The sequence below is a fragment of the Varroa jacobsoni genome, unplaced genomic scaffold (assembly GCF_002532875.2).
Source record: "Varroa jacobsoni isolate VJ856 unplaced genomic scaffold, vjacob_1.0 scaffold_899, whole genome shotgun sequence".
In the NCBI taxonomy this organism is placed as follows: Eukaryota; Metazoa; Arthropoda; class Arachnida; order Mesostigmata; family Varroidae; genus Varroa; species Varroa jacobsoni.
Genome location: NW_019213801.1, coordinates 39814 through 61673, shown reverse-complemented (window position 1 = coordinate 61673; position 21860 = coordinate 39814). Strand labels below are relative to the sequence as shown.

Below are 21860 nucleotides of genomic sequence, written 5' to 3'. Positions count from 1 at the left end.
GAGCTAGACAGCGGAGCACAACTGTCCTGAGTAGTTTTTTTCGTTACTTAGGTCTGCTTGATTTATCGGTTCATACGCAAGCAGCACAATTAGGCGTAAAATACTGTTGAAGTGGACCCCAAACTGAAGCAGCTAGAACAGAGGGGAGTGCAGGAAGTGAGTAGTTTTGACAATGCAGCGAGGCGGCACGAAAACAGAATGCAGCTCGTCATGGCAATGTTGAGCTGGTAAAGTGTGATCAGGCACAGAAAATTATGCTTACCAGAGGATAACACAGAGCTGGAGACAATCGGAGAGGTAAAAAGGAAGTGTGAGAATCGATAAAGAGTAACTAAGGGCAAATTGAGGAAGGGTAGGCAAATAGTTAAAAGGAGGACGCAGTTGGTCGCAGCTCATCGATCCATTTTACTCTTTGTAGAATTGTTACAATATCAAGCAGTAGCAAGCCGATAAGATAATCTTCCCTAATAATCCAAAGACAAGGAACGGCGGGCGACTAACCACGAAAGGAAATCGGCACAGCTGGAAGTGACGGTAGCAATCGTTTAGTGAGCGGAGAGCACTTCTGTATATGATGACGATGGGTTGTGATGCGATATTGAACTGTTGCAGGAAAAGTAGACAAGCATAAGTCTGTGCGTGTTCTTGTAAAAAAAAAAATAAATAGTAATAAGTAGTATCAACAATTTTTTGGAAACAAAGCGATTCTTCGCCGCGACCGAACCGGCCAAACATATGAATAAACAAGAAGACAACAGGGAATATATTGCGAAATATAATTTTTTAGATTTAGTGGAATATGTTATGACGTAACAGTGATTATTATATGATATAGATGTTTTGTTCCTATATAAACTTCAGTGAATTGCCAGTCAGCAGGTGGTAACGCTTTTGTCTACGTATTTTTATTGTCTATATTGAGCGGAACCTTCCTGTCTGAAAAACTTTACAGTGGAGAACCGACATAGCAGTAAATCTTTTATGCACATTTCTAGTTTACAAGGATTATATTAAGATCGTTTCAAAATGCTTAAATCCAGCTGCTCACCAATTGACTAAGGTAAACACTCAAATAAATCTGCACCACATTGCTTAATCTATTGGAAGTACATTTCAATAGGCGTAATGGCAAACAATTCGCATGCGCTCTCAATAATTGATAGATTCGCAATGCCCCATAAGAAAGAAAAGACTGTCAGATGAATATGTGTATAGCTATAAGAATCGCGCGGAAATCGTAAGATTGGCTATATCATGCCGCCCTCTCGATTAGGTTAAGATGGAGTAAATCGGATCCTTTTCTTAATCAGTAAAAGTTTTTCACGACATATCGTTTTCAACGGACCGAAAACCTTCTAAATCGTAAGACATCATCTGTCTCGGTAGATATCCTGACGGTGAATTACTAGCGCCAGCGCAAAATGTTAGACATTCCATATAACTCTCTCATATTTATCGGTTCTATTCCTTTTGAAACCTACTTATTGTTAGGGAAGGTCTAATTTTAGAATGAACTCGCCGGTTATCTCAATTGGTTTTAAAACATATCTTGTTTTCCAGTTTTCAATGGTGTAACCAATATCGCCAACTTCCGTTACTTGGTATTAACGTGTATTTTGTTTTTGTCACGTAAGACGTTCTTTTTCTGGCACGAAACAAACATTTGTGTCCGTCATCGTACAGATATTGCTAATAGTAAATATAATAAAATCAGACCGAATAAGAATTAGCGTCATATGTATAAATCATAGAAAAAAAATATCGAGGTACTTTTCCCGCAACGTTGTTATATCCTTACGAAATAGCATTGGTAAAGATACGTTCGAGCTGTCCATTACACGCAACATGACTCAATGCAGCATGGTCGCTGGGCACCTAGATAATATTGACACCGAATGAGTCATACAGTAACGACCATTTATGACAATTGCGCTCAACGGTCCGCTTATTGTTTAACCAACGAAACAGCTATTGCTGCTATAAACGAGTTAACTATGCGGTTACTGAACGCGGTAGGGAACGTAAACATCGGCCCGCTTCTCTCACGGCGATGATCTTTGCCAACTACTACGTTGGTTTCGTTTTCGAAATTTGGTTTTGCTACTGTTTTGCATAGACGGCGGCCGTACGCAGAATACAGTCGTCATTAACTGCACCATAGAGTAGCAAGATCACTGCAGTTTCGAGTGTGTCGATGTTAGTATTAGCATTTACAGCAGCTGCGAAAAACTGGTATGGTTTGTGGGCAATGAATAGGAGCACAGGCAAAGGTCTTATATAGATCAAGCATAAAGAAGGTGCAATAAGGCTAACGAGTGTCTAAAGATTAACTAGAAACCGACAAGGCTTCTATGTGTCAATGGCATGATATTAGTTTTCGGTCAATTTATAAAAAATGGCGAAATGATATGAGCTCTATTTAGAAAAACTGGAGAGTGTTTAAGTTAAATTACGTCTAACCATTTCAGTCGTTTTGCAAGAAAAATGCATAGTTAATTACTTTCGGGAATCACAACGTCTTTTTAGAGGTTATCCTTCATAAACGCAAAACTAACACCACAGATTCCAAGTACAAAATGGATACAACAGCGATACCGTACACAACATTGGGCTGGTACCGTTGAATTTTTGCGACATTAAACTAAATCGATCGTTGTATCTGCGGCTTTGCCTATAGTCGAACAAAGCGTCGCTTATTTCTTGCTAAAAATATTGTTTTTTCTTTGAACTTAAATAGCGTTTCTTGACAATGCGGCCAGTGCTGTCTAATTGATTTAAATTGTCGACGGAAGTTATTCATATTCTCACAACTACTAACTGTTCGTTGCTTAAAAAAATGTAGCAGTTGTGGACCCTTAATGGTATCTTCTTTAATTAATCATTATTGGTAAGTCCAACATCCCCACCCTCTCATTACGAAGCTGAAACCCTAGGCTCCACTATTTATGTATTTATTGAATACCAAAAGGTAATTATGAGCTAGATACAGTAGCCAAACAATTGTAATTAATTAATATGTGGCTAAAATTTCATTCATCTGATTTTGCAAATTTACTCACTTCAGATAAATAACAGCTCCATATTGTAGACTTCCTATCTTCACAGGGGGGCGAGCAGACTCACTAATCCGGAGTAGTGAAACTAACCACTTCTATGTGCAGGCATGTAGTGAAGGCTGCCACTTGCCAAGAACATAATATTGTTAAGCTATTTAGTAAAACTATTGCCCCTCCCTTGTAGGTCTCAAAAACTGGCAGCGCTCAAAAACATCCTTTACCTCTGGTTAGGCAACCTGGGCAAGGGACCATAGAACGCCTTGTGTAAACTGTCAATGTCGATTTGCTCTTTACCTGCTGTAGTAGATATTTCGTTGATTTTTTTTTAAGCGTTCAGTTGAGGATACACATTTTTTCCAGTCGCCTCGATGAACTGCGCCTCCTACAACGGCTCGGCGACCAGCGCGGCCTGTGTTACCATTATTGTGTCGTATAATCGACTACGTCGACTACGCCAGAACCGATCACAGGAATAACAGCCCATTGTAACAGTATTATATTATCAGCGTTAATAAAACAAGACGTTGAGAGCTTTACAAATCTACTAACACCTCAATCTATGATTGTTACATATCAGAATATTTCATCGAACAATTATAGAATTTCAGAGTTGTTCTCAAAAGTTCGCTAGTGCGAGAAAAGGTCGCTATTAAATTCGCCAGTTAGAGCACATGTGTTTGATTGGGTAAGATATTCTGTTCGTATGCATATTAGTGATCCTACCAATTATAATTACCATTGCTTAATTGTTTGTTTATTCAATCACATTTATCTCGTATTTATTTTATTACGCTCCTACATAATTGTGAGATTGTAACTGTACACATTCTACGTCGGAGCTCGTAAAGCAGCTTCAAGCCTCAAAACTTAACATCGTTCAACCTGCCAATACAGTTAACTAACGCCAGCGTAATATAATCCAATAACGGTCAGCTTTCCAACCATTTCATCTGAGATATGACAAGTTTGACAAGAATAGACAGTGATTGATCCCTGGCCTGATCGAGCTTATATGTTCTTACTCTCGGTATCAGTTAATGGTTGCCAACTAGAGCAAATCGATTGTGTTAAACGAGCGCCATTTTTCAACGCATCAAACATGAAATAAAGATAGCCTGATACATAGACGTACAGCAAGTACACTTTTAATGATAATATGAAAACAGCAACGCTCTTCGCCCACTTATGTCCCTTCTTTTTCGTTACACGCCGACCTGGCACTAAAGGGTGGAAGAGACCGTTACATGGCTGAGAGAATTTACCTTTTTGTCCTCCTCTGTTCACTCGTAGATGATGATAAACAAATCTACAGTTCTAGATATCTTCAACAGACAAATGACTAACCGATGTTTAATAAAGAGCCAGTCAGCGATGCACCTAGATGAGTCAGCCAGAAAAATTGTTTTAATAAACGAATTTTGCCGCCAGTAATCGCCTGAATCGCTCTATCCCGGATAAACATATATGCTGTGTGTCGCATGGACGTAAACTGTAAATGTTTTTTTTAGTGCAGGCTGCTATCTAGCGAAAAATTGGTTCGTCCGAATTCGCAATGTATTCAGTATACTTGCATGCTACGTCATTTTTTCAATAAACGTACAATTTGAGTTGTTAGCACCGCTAAACAATTATATAGATGCAACATGTCGCAGATAAGAATAAGCCTTTCCGCTCAAAAGATGCACTCCGGTCGGACACAGTTATCCTGCGCTATCAGTTTCCCGTGCACTTTCTCTTTTCAAACCTGATTAAATTGCATAACTAATTTAATAATTCATCTTGCCCTTGCGTCTCGTCAAAAGAAATGCGATAATGATGACGCCACAAAAACAGAAGTAAAGGTCAATACTGACTTTCAACAATTGTTCTTTTCATCGGTCGACAGATAACCCACCGTCATCAGCACCACTTTCGGCCCCTGGAAATTTATTCTTGAAAATATTCGTTTTGAGGATATTTGAATGCACTTCTCAATGATCTCTGCATTTATGTCTATATTTATTGGACGCAATGAGGTGTAAATATATAGGGCACTCTGCCGTAGACCATTTGACGGCTAAGACGACCTTCAATTGATGGTCCGCATTTGTCGCAAATGTTTTCGCTATTTATGTAGCTTTCATTTCTATTGTTGTTGTGGTTGTTGCGGCTATTGCACAGTTTATCAATGTCTAAACTGAGTCTTCAAGACTTTAAAAATATTAAACAAACTATCGGTGTTGGTGCAGCCTAAATGTTCGCAAGCGGAAGTGTCGATGTTAGTACTACCAATGGCGAGCCAGGGCGAACAATACTAACAAAACAAGAAATAGATTCGCATATAATTTATTCTTTTCATTTTTTTTTTCTTTTTTTTAATTAGGTACTACGCTAAGCCATTATATTGGTGGTATTGGCAGTATCTAAACCAGCTCGTCATCGTGTACAAACGACCCAATGGTGATTCAGCGACCCCTGGAATCAAAATTCGTTTTCATTGGGTTCCGCACTCCCTTAGTAGCGCCATACTGTTTTCGGTAGCGGGTATCGTCGAACTGTATGTAGTTGAACTCTTTAATATTTTCTTTTTAAAATGCACAGATGATGTAAACGGCGTCTGATGCCACATATATCGTAAGACAGACCATCCGTTGCTAGCACTTATTCAATCATCGTTGTTATCATTACAGCAACAAATTGGCCAGCCAGTCAAGTCGGCAATTATTTCATTCTGGCCTACACAACTAACTGTAGCGTCATTACACTTTCTAGAGTCAATATCAATAGAAGTAGTAGCCGAGTAATTCATATTTCGCTGACTAAATAAAGCAAAACAGAAAACCAATAAGAAAAACACACATATGGATTTAAAAGAGCACACGTGACTAAAATTGTTCACCTATATATATATAAAACAAACGTTTTGTATAACTTTAATGATTTTTATTAGACATGTGAAAACGAATGGCTTTGCTTTTGTTATTACTTTTGTCACCTCTACGTCGATTCCTATCCACTTCTACAGCGAGGCATGTTAACTTGGCATGACCACGTTCAGACTTGAATTCTAATGGTTACAAATGTAACGATCCGCGTATGATATTTATATATTTACTCATTTGTACATGCACAGAGATAACTACGATAATAATAGTTGCTCTGTGATCGCGACACTTCAGTGCGTTTATTATTTGGTTACTGTTTGGTGGGCATCTTACAATGAATTAGCGTTCGGATACACGCTAAAATACGAAGGAAGCCCTTTAAATAATATCTGCATAAAACATCACTTTGTCTGTCAACTGCTTTTGTTGATATTCATTTTTATTTTGATCGCCATAAACAACAGCAGCATTAATAGCACAGCTGATGATGGTGTACTAACGATGGCGAGAGTTAAACGGGGCAGGTACATGGGATGTTTATCGCTATAAGACAAAACCGTGGGACGGTTCTCAAGTTATACTATCCTTTCGTTATGAGTTGCGACAGGTCTTTTCCGAATTTGGATCTATGCAAGCAACAATCAAGCTGTTATCGTACTTAAAGTGTGCGGTTAGTCCTATGTCCTGCTGCTAGCAGTGGCCGAAACAGACGTTTTGTCGCGTGAGACGACGCGCCTATTTAGAAATCAATGTTTTTGTATGTATGTGATATATATGATATGATTATGTGAAGTAATACAATAAAAACGACGTTGTCGCAAACGCCTTGAAATCCAGGATCAGTCAAATCCACGGGTCAATGATTCTCTGACGGTCTAGCGGTAAGAAGGGACTGGTACAGAAGGGTGCAAATGGCTATGGAAAAACTGGTTGGTCCCAATGTGCGTGTCAACCCTCGGCATAGTCTGCAGGGCACTCTCAACTCCATGCGGACGCTTGGAAGGTTTTGAGGAGGGTGGGTTTTGGGAAGGAGTCGAGAGGATTACAAGTAAGCAGCGTAGCGCTGGGTGCGACGCAAGAAAAAGTGCCCCCAGCAGATTAGCCGGTATGTCGTCGCAGCGATTCGATGAAAAATTTCACTTCTCATGTTATTGCTGGCAAGCTGTCGTGGGACTCGTTTGAAATGCTTCAGCTTTGTCGAGGAGCACTAGACAACGTATGTGGCACTTGCTGTTGTGACAAAACGTATTTTGGACCAGATAGCGGAGTCGGCAGATAACGGGTCGAGATTGTGCCCACGATAGCGGCACCGTCGCCTATATGCTTGCGTTTGTCGCTGTCTTTACCTTCAAATTGTATTTATTTCTAAGGCAAATAAAAAGTTTGTGGGGTCGTTTTTACCATGTAAATGATTTAAGATGTGGATCACTGGTGACCCTTAAACGGGTTTCGTATCACATAGGTACATCGTCCTGTCAGGCGAGAAATTAATTTTGAATGACCATTTAATTATAATAAACAAGTAACTTTAGAGCCTCATAGTTAATACGTTGTATAAGGGGGTTTTCCACAAACGCCCTATGCCAGTGTAAACACACAGGATAGCGACTGATCGTTTTATTCATATTAAATTTGTTTTTCCCTTTCTCATCGGATCCTGAAGTAATCAGCAACACTTAGTCTGTAGTTGCCTTTTACCTCTTTTTGTCTCCAAAGGCCAAATTAGTGACCGTTATCCTGATGGCAACAAGCGGACGATACGAACTGAGAAATAAATGAGGAAGACAAAAGCAAGTTGAACTAAAATACAATCGAAAGTGCTTTGACAAGTGGTTCCCATAAATGATATCGTGTCTAGTACTGCAACAACAGATTTAAAGTACAAGAAAATGTGTGCCACATTAAACTGTTACATTTATTATCTATATGTTTCACTTATTATTTATTTACCTTGTACTTTTCAATGTATGTTATATCATGATCATTCACCTATAGCATAGAGGTATCCTCAATGAAAATAAATTTCGACTATATTGCAGTCAATATTACGGGACCAACCATTGACATCGCAACGAGATCCGATTTCGTTAAGCTAGCTATTCCACGTAGATAGATATGTATATATACACCTCTTTTTTTCTCACCAATCAATGCCCATCGTCGAAGCGTTAGACCCACATGAGCTCTGAACTTAGAACCATACTTTTGTCAACGAGGAGCTCACTAAAATTCAAAGCTATATTCTTCTTTAAGCGACTACCATTATGTCAAGGAGATTACCAGCATACCCGAATATTTAACATTATTCCGTTGATCGAGCCACTAAATGGAGTCTTCCTAGCTAAACTACAAGCATCGTCACTGCCAGCGATGTAGATCAAAAAATTACGTCGCAATTCTGTACTATATCGTGGTATAGTTTCCAGTCATCGCAATTTCAGCAGAATTGCGGAGTTGACCAGCAGAATTCGCAACATATTCTGTTCGTGCACATAATCGATTATCGAGTGCTTGGTCTGCAATCAAGAAGAACTGATGTCATGCCTATTCATATCATCCATTGGTGGTCCACAATGCTCAGCGTCCTGGCATAAAACCAAATTAACTGCGCGAAGTCAATTGGGTCAATTGGGCTCGTTGTTCCCGTTTTGCCAAGTTGACGGACGCCTGGTCTCGTCAGAAATGTATTTAACGACGATATTTTGGTGCCGCTTTCCTGCACTTGTACTGCACCAGCGTTCACCGTTCTGCCGGTACCCGTTCGTCGCTTCGTATCCTGAGATCAGTTGTCAGGATAGGTGCGATAACGAAAACGATTAAACGGACGACACGGCGTTTAGTAGGTGCTATCTAAGAATAGGGTATACAGGCATGTGACCTCGTTTTACCTAGTCTACTCGAACTTGACCGGTAACATTGAATGATGCTAAGAGCATTCAATAGACTGTATATACATAAAATTTAAATGGTGACTATAGCGTCAGTAAGGGGCCTTGTTGAGCAATAGTAGCGAGGACAGAGTGCGTAACCTAAGGGTTGATATGAGATTTGAATTATTACAGTTACCAGACTAAACTTACCGGCGGTTAGACGCTATCACCGACGTGAAAGCAGCAAAATCACTAACGGCTGTTTGTCGTTGTTCATCCGAACTCATCTGCTGGTCAATAGCATACGTAGACAAATCAGGCGGCTGACGTGAATCAATTCACATTGATCGTGCGTACCGTTGGCTATGAAACGTTCAAATAAAGCCCAATTCCAGGGCACACCTTTTACGGGCTCTTTAAAACTCCAACTACGGCGTTATATGAACTCCATTAAAGAATAGAGAAATGCCAGTGCTTCAAAGCTTTTCGCACATGACTGCAGTATCGTTATAGTCTAGATGTTGTGTAATGTTTCCGCTGTTTTGTGAGTGCATCTATTCAGATTGGCTATGCAAGGTTGGAATTATTACAGAATTTTTAAGAAAAAAAAAATCTGAAGAGCATAAAGAATCGTTGCTAAGCATTATGGCACCCTAGCAGTATATTGATCGCAGCATTTCTTGTTTCATGACGCTCATTTATAATCATAAAGGTGACTTGCCTCTTGAGTCATCAATAATAGGTTCCTCGCAGAGATTGGTTTTGTTTCCTGAATAGTAGATCAAGACAAGGATGATACCGTCAGTCAATTTAAATAGAGCAACCCACAGCAACAGAAACGAGCTATTTCAATAGATTACAACTTGCATGCCCTGTGCGTCAGACTTATATCTGCTCGCCCACCAACTATCACCAAAATTAGCGCTACTAGGAACCTCTTAAACGACTGATCAAAGAAGCCCAACATGTTACTTCTAACCCGATCACAACTCTTCAACCGTTCACGAGCCGTCGCAGGCAAATCTGCCTTGCGAAGGGCAGATTTTTCTTCCCCTTCCTTTTATTTTTAATAAGAAGGGTAAAAAAAATAGCTTCTCGGCATCGCTTCCTACATCCCCATGGCTTTTTCATTAAATCGCGCCACACAAGCTTCACCATTAACATTTCATACAGACTCTGCTGTGACAGCACGATAAGTAGCATTTTCAGCTAGTTCCTTCTCCTAGAACAATGTTATTGTTCTACGGAGTGACACCGCTGGGTTGCGCATCCTCGGGCCAACGAGAGCATCAGCGCCCTTTTACCATGAAACGATTACTGTTGATGCGCGGTGCAATGCAGGGCCTGATTGACGGGCCTGTAGGTAACTAAGGAGCCTGTGGGAAGGCCGTCTAACGGAGGAACAGTTGAAGGTTTCGCTTGCCTTAGAGGCCGATAATGGTTGTTGGGCCATACCATGCGAACGCACGCGACGGCAGCATCACCAGTAGCAGTAGTAGCATTAACAGCGATAGTGGGAGAGGAAAACATCAGCGGTGGGTAACCTTATAAGAATCCCGCAGAATGAACGGGATGCCCAAAGGCAGAGGACTAGGGGACAACAGCGCAGATCGCGCACTCACAACAGTAGCTAACGAGTTGCAGTTTATCTAGAAAGGGCATTGACATAATCGAGCCGAGAACTTGGCAAGCCAGAAAGCTTGGCCACGGATAGTCCTCTATGCTCAAGCCGTTGTAAGTCGTTCATGTTCAGATGGTAGAAACTCTGCAAAAGGTCGCAAGCAAACAAAACAGCTGCGCCGAGAGTGAGGTACGACGAAGCAATAGTGTGAAAATCAAAAGATGCATAGTCTTGGATGTTTTGACGAATCGATGAAATCGAAAACTTTGGACCCTATGCACCCGTATTCCATGAGAAGCTCGAAGAAGAGAGCAAATTCAATAACAAACGTCACCGCCTCAAGCAAATGTCCAATACTATGCATTAATTTGGCAGTCTCCGAAAATATTCACAGGCACCCAATATTTGCTTTCGTCGTCATACAAGGTCATGTAGATGCCTCTGGTTGTAGTTCTTGTGCCAATAAACATCTGACTTAATATCTATTAGATTTATGCAAAAGCAATTTTCTGAGTTGGCTGCCGCATATGTCTTTGTCGAAGAGAAAAATATCGACAAAATTTCTCCAACTCAATTTTTCATCCTATGAATAATTACATCTATATAAAATTGAAGCGCCTCCACAATCGCATTTAGTTTTCTCTGAAACGCCCAATTCCACAGAAAATTATTTGTTTTGAGGTAGATAGGAGCATCTCACATAAACTACTACAAATAGAAATGCCGCCAATAATGATCGTTTATTCGATGCTTCTATGAGATAACGTCATGGTAAACAACCCTCGGGTGCAAGAATAAGGATTATGGTTTAGGTAGGTAGCTTCACTATATAAACGCTTATTATATTTATTTGATTGGGATAAAATTACCGTTGCCGAAAGGCAACAGGTCGCAAAGTGACCGTTCATTCCGTAAATGCAATTTTTTTGCTTTGCGAGCCGAACTAAAAAAAAAAAAGGACTTGTATAGCTTTCTGCAATTCAGGCCTTTTCCATAATAATTGGCCTATATTTAGCGCCAATTTGCAGGTCTCCTCTATCGGCATTGCCATCCGGCAGTAACATACCTGACTTAAACATGCATAGTAAGCCGTTGTTTTATTTATTTTTCTTACTAGTGGTTACAAGTATCCGATGATAGTGACGATGATTAATCACAGGACCGTATTATCGCTAGTTTAGCAGTGTGTGCAAATTGCTTTTCGCGTTGCAAAACCATGTCCTTAGAATTCAGTTACTACTATCCGGTAACATTCTGTCTGCGTTCGGTTGCCATAGAGAGGCGTTTCTACATACTTGTTCAATAGGGAAAGGAAATTCTTTCAAATCTAAACATGCCCATCCTAGTTCGGCTCCTTCACATTTAACGAGCCAGCGCAAATTTGCCAAGATTACCTTTGTGCCCGAATTAAAAACCCCAAACTCGTGATATCGAGACGTTCAGCGTGGGCATAAGCGTTGTCGGCAATGCAAGCTAAACATTTGTATCGCAGTAGAGGCTCAGGGAACCAAGACGATGCTTTAATCGACTCATGAAAGTACTCCATTAAGCGAAAGCAGCAAGGAAAAGACAGCTTCGCTGGTTTGCTACTGGCTAAGCTATCTAGGCTATCAAGCAAACAGAATACAGTTACTTGAATGATGTAACGTGCATATGTATGTACTAAGGCGACAACGAGACTTCGGATATAGGACGAACGAACTTCAACACACGTTTTTATCAAACACGTACACACAAACAAAGCTTGCAATGTGTCATCAGCCTTGAGCGAAATGTTCTCAGCCAAGACAAGTCAGAATACACATAAATTACCTTATGCTATTGATGCCTGCATACGTCGACATGTACTAACCAGGGATTCACGTGTTCACGGAGATTTGTACGTATCGCTTGGCTGAGAGATTGTCTCTAATAGCACCACTTTCTTACCTTTTTGAGACAGAAGATTCCTTATTTATATGTAAACATATACGCGCCTCGCTAGTATACAAACAAACACACTCACTCAATAAACCTTGGTAACTTCACAAACAACCCAAGCGTCTATGTAATACTGTAGAATATCGTTGGTGACGTAACCAATTCAAAACGATCGCTCCACGCCACGGAATACGAAAAAAACTGAACAACCATTTCAAAATAAATTAACGCATGCAATGGATGTTAAGCGGGAAAAATATGTGCGCAAAACACACAGTTCGCATACCGCGTAATGCTAATTCGTGAGAAGCCATTAGCGGTAGCGTAATAAGTTAACAAACAACAGGCAGCTCGAGTGGCCCATTGTAAATTATATACTACCTTGATGTGCTTTGATATAGTACCAAGTGCACTGAACAGATGGTGAGTTGTGTGGATGATACTTAGCGTCCACAAAGTGCAGTGTTTTTATTCGGTCTAACTAATATTGTCCTAGATAAATAACCGTTAGCCTAATGAAAATGAGACACACAAACATTTTCCTGTCGCCGATATTTTTCGTAACAGTACTGTAGCAGCAATACTTAGATCAGATAATGGGATTGACGATGACAAAGATCATAATCATCAATTCACTGTTATAAATAAATGCGTCCAGTGTAAACTATAACTTGGTAGCCAATGAACCGGACGATTGGTCGAGACGAATTACCGATCACTACACTCTTGCCAATATTCCTAACAGTTTCCTTTCTTTACTGCCTTCATATAACCTAGTTTCACTTAGTTAAGCAACTATATTCAAAACAGTCAAATAATAGCGCCAACATCGCTTCGATATGATACTACTTCTAATAATGTTCGCATCTGCACAAAGATATTTTCCGTAAAACTTTTTAAACTGTTTCAACAGACGTTTTTTATTCTCTCATCAGTCGTTACCATCGACAGTCGGGTGCTACCCACCGACTGTGCACAGTCTGATGCGAACACGTCCAGTAAATGTAACATTATTGTTGTTTTTGTTATTGATTTATCGCAACACCGATCTCCATCTCTTTTCTCGTATATTCTACGCAGGAACAACGATTCGCTGGAGGCACAGGACCGGACGTTTATTTCAATATATTTTATAAAAACTGTTTCTATCTAGGGTTAAAATATACTACGGATTCGGCTAAGTAGCAGCTGCTCAATATATTTTCTTAGTATGTGTATATAATAAACAATAGTTATTCGTGTCTGTGCAATGCAGTAACTGACGCTACTGTTGCAAGACGTATTATATAGATAAGCAGTCCTCGTACTAAAACTGACTGAAAGAACTTGACCTCAAACGAATAAACACACCGTTTTCGTCTTACTTTCTATAGCATTTACGCGTGATCGCGCGCATCAGTGAATAACGAACGCTGAGCTGTTCTATCTCGAATCCGATGGATGGGTGGATTTCAAATGTAAACGAACGGGTCCATCGATAAAGCCGCAGGTCGCTGCTATAGTAATACCATGCGCGTGAACACAAAACCAGTGCACATGCACTACGGATTAGTGCTTCGGTACCTGTGCGTTCATGGAAAACCTGCGCGAGCTGACCAGTACGTACGAAAAATTGGCATTAACTGAGGTAAATACCAGCTCGAAGTAACTGATTGCCAAGTCAAATAACAGCTTTTACGACGGCTTCATTCTCGGCAGATACTTTGGCACGGCTGATGGGCGCCTATTGTTGTCTGATAGCTCTCCGGTTTCCACATTTTCCAGAAGGCTGACCATTAGAATTATAACCCTGCAAACATGGCTTGCAAACATCGCTGCTTCAACATGCAACTTCCGCCAGCGGAGGTGACGCAAGCCACAGCAATGACGATGCAACGGTGGGGGTAGGATTCCAGGGGTAGATGCACGTAGGCGCCTTTCTGTGTTTCGAGTTTTACGTCCGCTTTCGCCGTTAGGCATTCCATCAGAGAAACGGCTGGCTCGACGATGCCCGGATTCGAATCTGTGCCATAACGGGCCCCTCAAGGATTAGCCGGCAGATGTACGTATACGTTTAGTAAAAGAAAAAAGTCCGGCATGACTGTAAGCGCAGTTATCTTTCTTTGCTTTAGCTTGTTACATTGTTACTTCAACACTGAAACAAAAATGAAAAGAAACGCTCAAAAAAAATACCCGTGCAAGCTCGTCAGACGGATGGGCATACAACAGCCAAGCGGCACTGGGCCGAAATATCGAACATCCGGACATCATCATTCTGTAACGGTACGCCATGCCGTGCCACGACCAAAACCAAAAAGGTGTCGTTACTCTTGCTGTCATTATACGTGCATACGCCTTTCTTTCGAAGCAGAGCTGCTACACGACACTAGCAAGCAATGGCCTATCCTTATGGCGCTCTTCGAGTCTGCCATTTTACTTTATTGTGCCCTGTACTCAACTGAAGGTCTGGGCGGAAGCCGCTCGGCTAGCTCACTCCCTTCGCTCGCATAGAGAAACAGACTAGATAACATTTATGGGCCACTATTAAACACACTCATTCAAACGGTAGCTTCGCTACGGTTGTAGATTTCGCTGGCGAAGTGATGTACCGATTGTTGTGCAAATGAAAATTATACTTCGAAAAAGTGAGCTTGCTATGATGAGCAAAGGATGACTCGAACCACTGACGTAGCGAGTCCGAAGAATCGTACCGATCGATTACCGAGAACCCCAAATGCCAGAAAAGAGGCTGCTAATTACAGTTGGTTTCGCAAGATTCATAGCGTCACCGTATTGTGTTTTTCCTAGATATATTATTGTTACTGCTGCTATGATTGTTGTTACGGATAGTCGATCATTTTTGCCAAGACAGACGCAGAAATGAACTGCCTGTTCGCTCAGTAATTCGATACTGATTATATCGGCGCACGGTTTGAGTGTCAGTCTGCGTAAGAGGAAAATATCAGGAAGCCATTCAGTGCGCTCGCGATCTCATTGGCCGCGCACTCCGTTAGCCGATAAAGCGGCTGAGCACTGCGCAGTACAGCCGTACATTTAAGTTATGCCATAAGGCTACCATACAAATGAATGTAATCTAGTATCGGGGTCATCTTTGAGTACCTTTGGAAAAAGAGTGCACTACGCATTCACCAGAAAATGTTTTTGCTCTCACGTAGTTCTATGCCGTTCGTGAATTATTTTTGTCACGGATAATTATGTCACGTATAACGCAGTAATGGCGTCTGTATTTGCTCTAGCGTTTTTATTCCGTTGCAACTTAACAACATCAATCGACAACAACTCAGTGTATCGATACTTTGCCACAGCTTATCGTAGACAGAAAGTTTGTGGCGCTCAACAGTCAATCGGACATCCCGTATCAATTTGTTTAACGTTTCCTATCAGACGTCCATCATCCGCTCTGAAAAAGCTCAGATACACACAAATAGACAGATACACATACGTGTCGTTATATACAGACACGATGCAGAAGAACTACTGTCCAATGCAGCATTCCCCACAAATAACTATATATAACAGTTATGAGCAGTATAGTACCATCATTGCTTTTGTTATTAGTACAAAATTCCATTCAACTACTGCTAAACCACCAAATCATACTACATCAATCGCTTGAATCGACACTGCATTACGATCATACATGCACAGCCTATATTAACGCTGCTCTTAATATAGATTCGTGTGACAGCGTTGACTGTGACGATGGCGAGGCAGCAGTCGCGTTTGTGGAGGAGGCAGTTTTTGTCCGGTCGGGTTTGCCGGTTTTTCCTTTCGAAAGGGTGTTCAAGTGGCCAGACTGGGGGCACCGCCTACGTTAGATTGCCGCTGCTGTTTAAACGACCTTCCGGTCGACGACAGCAGCGTCTACAGGTTCGATGAGATTCTAAGGTCTCTTTGGGAATTCGCGTTTCCGCCAATCTTTCTGATACTTCTTATTCCTGAACCCGTTCCACCACAAATTACCCCCATGAAATCGTTCGGCTTGGTGCATTTCTGCCCTTATTTCTATAGTGTCCCATTAGCCAGGATAATACCATGGGAAAAACGAAAAGCTAAGAACGGAATTCTGTGACGATCATGGTGCACCGTCCACGGAACAATGGTATTTCGTTTTTTTTTTCGTGAAACTAAACTCACCTTTGACTAAGGCAATCCCAGCAGCAACTTGAAAGTTACAGCATCCACCGCAAGTCTTTGGTTATTGTTACTTGCAGGCGTGGATCTACATACAATGTACAGCGGGGTACACTTTACCCGACATAACAGAATGCCAAGAATACACCAAACACTAGACATGATTCGAGCAAGCAGTATGCTCGCAGATTGCGACTTGAACCTTTCCTTAGGATTCAAACATGCAACGGCGACAGTGGCTGCGAGAACGGCCAAACCGTCAACGCACCTAGGAGCAAAATGTTTGGCCGAGGGAGTTCATTTTTTAAGAAATTGAGAGTTCGCTGGAGACAGAGAAAACAAGTTCAGCAAATAAATGAACGATGCGTCACCGGCAACAGTTCAGCATACCTTTCTTCGAGATGATTTTAAGGAAAAAAGACGCTCGCTATATTAAGGCGACCAAAACGATAGGTACAATAATAATGACAGAACTAACAAAAGTAACAACAACCATTACTATCGAAACTAAAACAACTTCAACAGTAATAAAATAACGAGAGCGAATTGACCGCCACTGAAAAACCGAAAATCTCCAAGGTCGCTTCGGTTTCCACCATCGGAGCCGTACGAATGCTGTCGCTTCTCACACTGGCAGTAGGCTCCTACCCAAATGAAAAACCAGCCTACGGGCACAGTTGACAAGCCGACGAAGACACCCTGACTAATCCATCTGCTTGTTTGTCATAACCTTAACACAACCATTTCCTCGAGCACCGTTTTTTACTCCATCAAAAACGGAGACAAACCGCTCAGAGACGAGAAGACTTCACCACAGTAGCGCAGCATAGAACACTAGTCACGCAACGACGGTAGCGGCACTAACGGTGGCCGCAGGAGACAGATGTTATGAGTGGTAATAGCCCACGGCAAAGCGGGGCATTACTAGCAATGGGGCGCATCGTCGATGCTAATCAGCTGATGCCATTGCAGCAACCCGCCGCTGCCGCCGTCACCACTCTACTCGTCGTCATCCATTCACTAGTTTAACGTATATAGCATAGTGCAAAACAATGCAATGCAATCGTATAGTAGAAGCTAGTTTTATGATAATGATCAAAATAACAATTATTATGAACGGCTGCATCAGCTTCGCTAGCACTAGCGTCACCGATCGCGACCATGAATGACCGTCAATTCGATATACGACAACACATCAGACTACAGGACAGCCATCGCAAACAACAATAATTGCGCTAGTAACGCTGTCAATCGAGCTACTAGTTGCTATTACTACCAATACTAGTGTAGCTGCGACGAAATTACGTTAAATTCATGCTTAGAATGGCGTGCCGGAGGAGAACATCAGCAAGAGGATCGGTAACAGAATGCTGCAACGGAACAAAATAGCGACACGAATGAACGAGTTGAACAAAGATGATGCAGAAACAACGGAAAGAGACTATATCTGTCGCTGTACGGGCGGCGAGAAATCGCAGTGAGTGATGATGATTCCAGCAATATTAATAGCGCCAACTGCAGCTGCAGCTGATGCTGTGCTGGATGGTGGCGGTAAGATGATATGATAGAAAGAAGATAAGTAGATCTTTAAACGACTTGTGGTGCTGTCGGTGGTTCCTGATACCGGGATGGAGGCTAGAGCAGTCTTGGCTGATTGGCCTATGATAGGTATTTGTCTCGTCACTTATCGGTTCACTTAAGCAATCGTGTATTTATCTGTTGCTATCTATCGCTATGTTCTTCTCGCGCGCTTGTTGATACGATCAAGAAATTCATCGACTTGTGTATTTTTGTAGCATTGATATGTGCTAAAACGCCGCCTTCGGGCAGCAATCACCGTCCGTAATATTAAAGATATATTTCGTTTGACTTCAGTGTTTGAGATGGTCGTATTCGTCGGGCCGTCTAGTTGCGTTGAATCCAAAAACAATTCAACACAGAGCTGAGCTGGAGAAGGGCCTTGAGAACAATACGATGTCAAATGGGACTGAACGGTGGTAACAACCTGCAGAGACCTCTGTGCAAATGCTGAATAGCGAAACGCTATCATCACGCAATCCTAGACATAATCACTACACTTACAATGATGGCTGACCTTAAGCAACAGAAAGTTGCTGATTCCCAATTTGCTCCAATATTAATGCAGTGACGATAAACAGAACGGAAAGATATCACTCGCACTGCAAAACCGTTATTTCCTTGTCGCCTCTATGAACACACGGCCGGCAGTTAATCCTCCAACGAGATACGTTCGCGTCGATGACTCGCAGCATAGCATAGCACTAATTAAGTCCGCACGGCGAAACTCCACTGACACCGGCATCAGGATACTTCTGGACTCCCATACACCAACGATGCGATCTTTTTCATTACCACCAATAACTTTTCTTCGATTGTTTCAACTAACCCCCGATTATCTCCTCGCTTTTCTCCTCAGACTGCGACAAAGTACATCACTTGTACACGAATAACCGTGGTAAATAGAATTATTGTAACAGCCACATCCATTTACTGACCACCAAGCTATTGATTATCGCTAATTTATCAACGTATTATGGCAACTGCAGTACACCTGTTGCCTTCTTATGCTTTCCATTTACGAAGCTGATCGTCCTCTCGACGTGAAGAACGGCTGTACACACACACAATCGCAATACAAAACAACACTGAGTCGTGTCGAACACTCATTTACTAGCCTATGTCACAGGCCCTGTAGCTTTGCCCCAATTGATCTTTTCCAGAGGCTGGGTCCACTAGTAGGGAGTGATCAGCAGAGACGTACATTTAAACAGAAAGGCTGCGGCGGTTAACACCTAGCTTTACCCCCGACGCACCAAATCAATGAGCTGCCGCTGCCGCCGCCGCTCGACTTTTGTTGTTCATTTTTTTGCGCTTCTCTATCTGTTTTTTTCGCTCGGTCAAGTGCTCAACCCTTCTCACTTAGCCCTTGCTGTTCATTCGCAGCTCGCCATTCAGACGATCGACGTTGTTAGCCGAGTCCCCAGCAGCTCTCGGTCGTCAACGACGACGAAGGAGATGGTGATGATGATGATGATGACGATGACGAGTTGCCGTCAGACTACGACTACCATATTTCACGTCGTTCTCATGCTCTATACGAAAACAGCAATCTCTACTCTGGTTCCTGTTCCTACAACTGCTGCTAATGCTTCCGCTGCAGTGACTACCGCTACTGCCACCACTGGACAGCTATTGCATGTTTGGCAGAAGTGGGGTAGTGCTGGGGCTGGTCTTAGCTAGGCGTTGGAACACCACCCATATACAAAACCCACACAGGAGGCACTGGCCACGGCACCGGAGGCAGCAGGCAAGCAATCGGATGGACGCAGCAGCGGGGACCAGCCGAAATGTAGATCTGTGCTGCGCGTGTAGATACAAGTGGAGACAGTCGCTGACTGCTTGCTTGGTTAGTTCGCTGACTGCTTCGACAGTCAGCGGAAAGAAGCAACGGCTGCGCCAGTCCCACTGGTGCTAATACCAATACGGCGCTGGCACATGGATGTGTTAGAGCGACACAGCAAACAGCCTACGGAGGAACAAGACTCACAGCCGACCGCAAGGCCGAACAAGGCACTGAGCATTTGTAGAGTAATTAACAGCGGTGGTGGTGCCGCTAGCTATCGCTGGAGCAACCGCCCAGATACAGCGCACAATACAGGACATGCAAGGCAACAAAAAAGTTGACTGCTACATAGGAAAAACCTACTGCTAAATAGACAGACTACATCAGCAACAGAAATGGCCAGCAGCAGCTGTTTTTAAACAAGAGCAGACGATGCCGGAGCAGGACAAGACCCGCTTTACACGGACCACACACCGTAGGTGGGGAAACTGCTTCTGTGGTACGGCGAACTGTAGTCAGCTGTGTTGGTGATGATCCTAAGCAGTCGTGCGGATACGTGGAGCAGAAAGAGCATGGAAATGTCAATGAGGCTCAACTGCAATTAGACAGATAACAACTAAGCAGAACAATAAACGAATGAATGAGTTGAAAATGGACCAGGCGCTCATAAATATCGATGTTTGTATCAATGACTTAGCGGTTTCGGCATCCTGTGGGGAGTGTAGCAAAATACAAATGTCTGCAGAAACCTGCAAAAAAAAAAGATGAATCAACGAAAAAGAGGGTCATGGTGAATTTTGAGTACAGTTTGTGAAAATTCAGGTCATTCATGAGTAAGTGGCAATAATGATAGCTGTTTAGGCACTCCATCGTTCCTCACTCCTACAGCTGCAGGAACAGTTCAAGTAGATTTGCCAAGTATTCGCTACCAATGAGTAAATCTGTTACATCGTCTATAACACTGTTGACAAAATTGAATATGTCGTCGAGGAGTTAGCCTCGAAAAATTGGCATGCAAGAACCCCTATTACATTCACAGCTTTTAAAAGCTAGCTAAAAAAAAAAACAAAAAAGTGAGCTTCTTACTGGTACAGTTATTCAATCTAAAGCGGAATAATACAGAGGTGTTATTGTCAGATTATTATGCTTTTCTTCGGCATATTTTAGAGATTGTGATTGGGAGAAAATGCCAAGTATAACTACTTATGAAAACTAACTGAAGAGGTTATCTTTCATAACTATTTATCAAGCGAGGAAGAGCATGTAAAATACTTGAGCGAAGTAGTTAAGAAACGCCTCTTGGAAGTATGTAACGTGCTGCATGTAAAAATACGCGAGTCAGGAAATTAGCTTTTTTATGAAGCAAAAAAACTTGTCACTGGAAGAAAATGTGCTACCACAGTAAAAAACGAAACCAAAAGTAAATCCGTCCCTAGGAATTTCTTAGAACTTCTTTAATGTCTTACAATATATATCGATTGTATTTTCATGGGAGCTTCTGCGAGGTGGGTTGTTCTTGTCGTCGCTTGAAAGTCAAAGCAAGCTATAATTTTCATACCAGTTTTTCCTAAAAAGGATTTATGCCGACCAATTCTAACTGTAAAGAAGCATAAAAAAATAACATTAAACCGCATAACTAAACAGTCAGATTCACAATTTGTTCATTGAACCTTCGTAATAGATTCGTTTAATTCCTCTATGTGGGTCCGTGGGGCATTCCCGATACACAGACACTATGCCATTTATGCGAACAGGCAACGTTCTTTGTTATTTTGACACGGAAAATAAAAAAGTCAACAAGAATTTTCCTTACAGGAATGTCATTTTGCTGCTGGGCTTGCGTCTTTCTCGATTTCAATTTTTTTTCCGTATATAATTTATCTAGAAACGGTATTAGTTGAATTACTTGCCTCTCCCTTCCATTAACGAACGCGTTCCTCTTATCGTCTGCTTAAGCTGAGATGTGATCTTCTAATGCGGATATTGTGCATTTTTAATATAGCATAGAATCTTATCCATTTGATATAGGTA

The 21860-nt window shown here is 41.8% G+C and overlaps 1 protein-coding gene across 4 annotated transcripts in view; it reads right to left on the bottom strand.

Annotated features, from left to right (window-relative positions):
• Positions 1-20507, bottom strand: part of Mical (Molecule interacting with CasL) — a 59708-nt gene extending 39201 nt beyond the window's left edge. For 2 of the 4 annotated variants that reach the window (XM_022840954.2, XM_022840960.2), the window contains exon 1: positions 18548-20507. The gene's annotated coding sequence lies outside the window, so the exon portion shown is untranslated. Of the gene's footprint in view, positions 1-3059; positions 5422-18547 lie in introns of those variants that run through there. The other 2 variants (XM_022840956.2, XM_086970212.1) reach the window with 2 other exon arrangements.
• Between the last annotated feature and the right edge of the window lie 1353 nt (positions 20508-21860).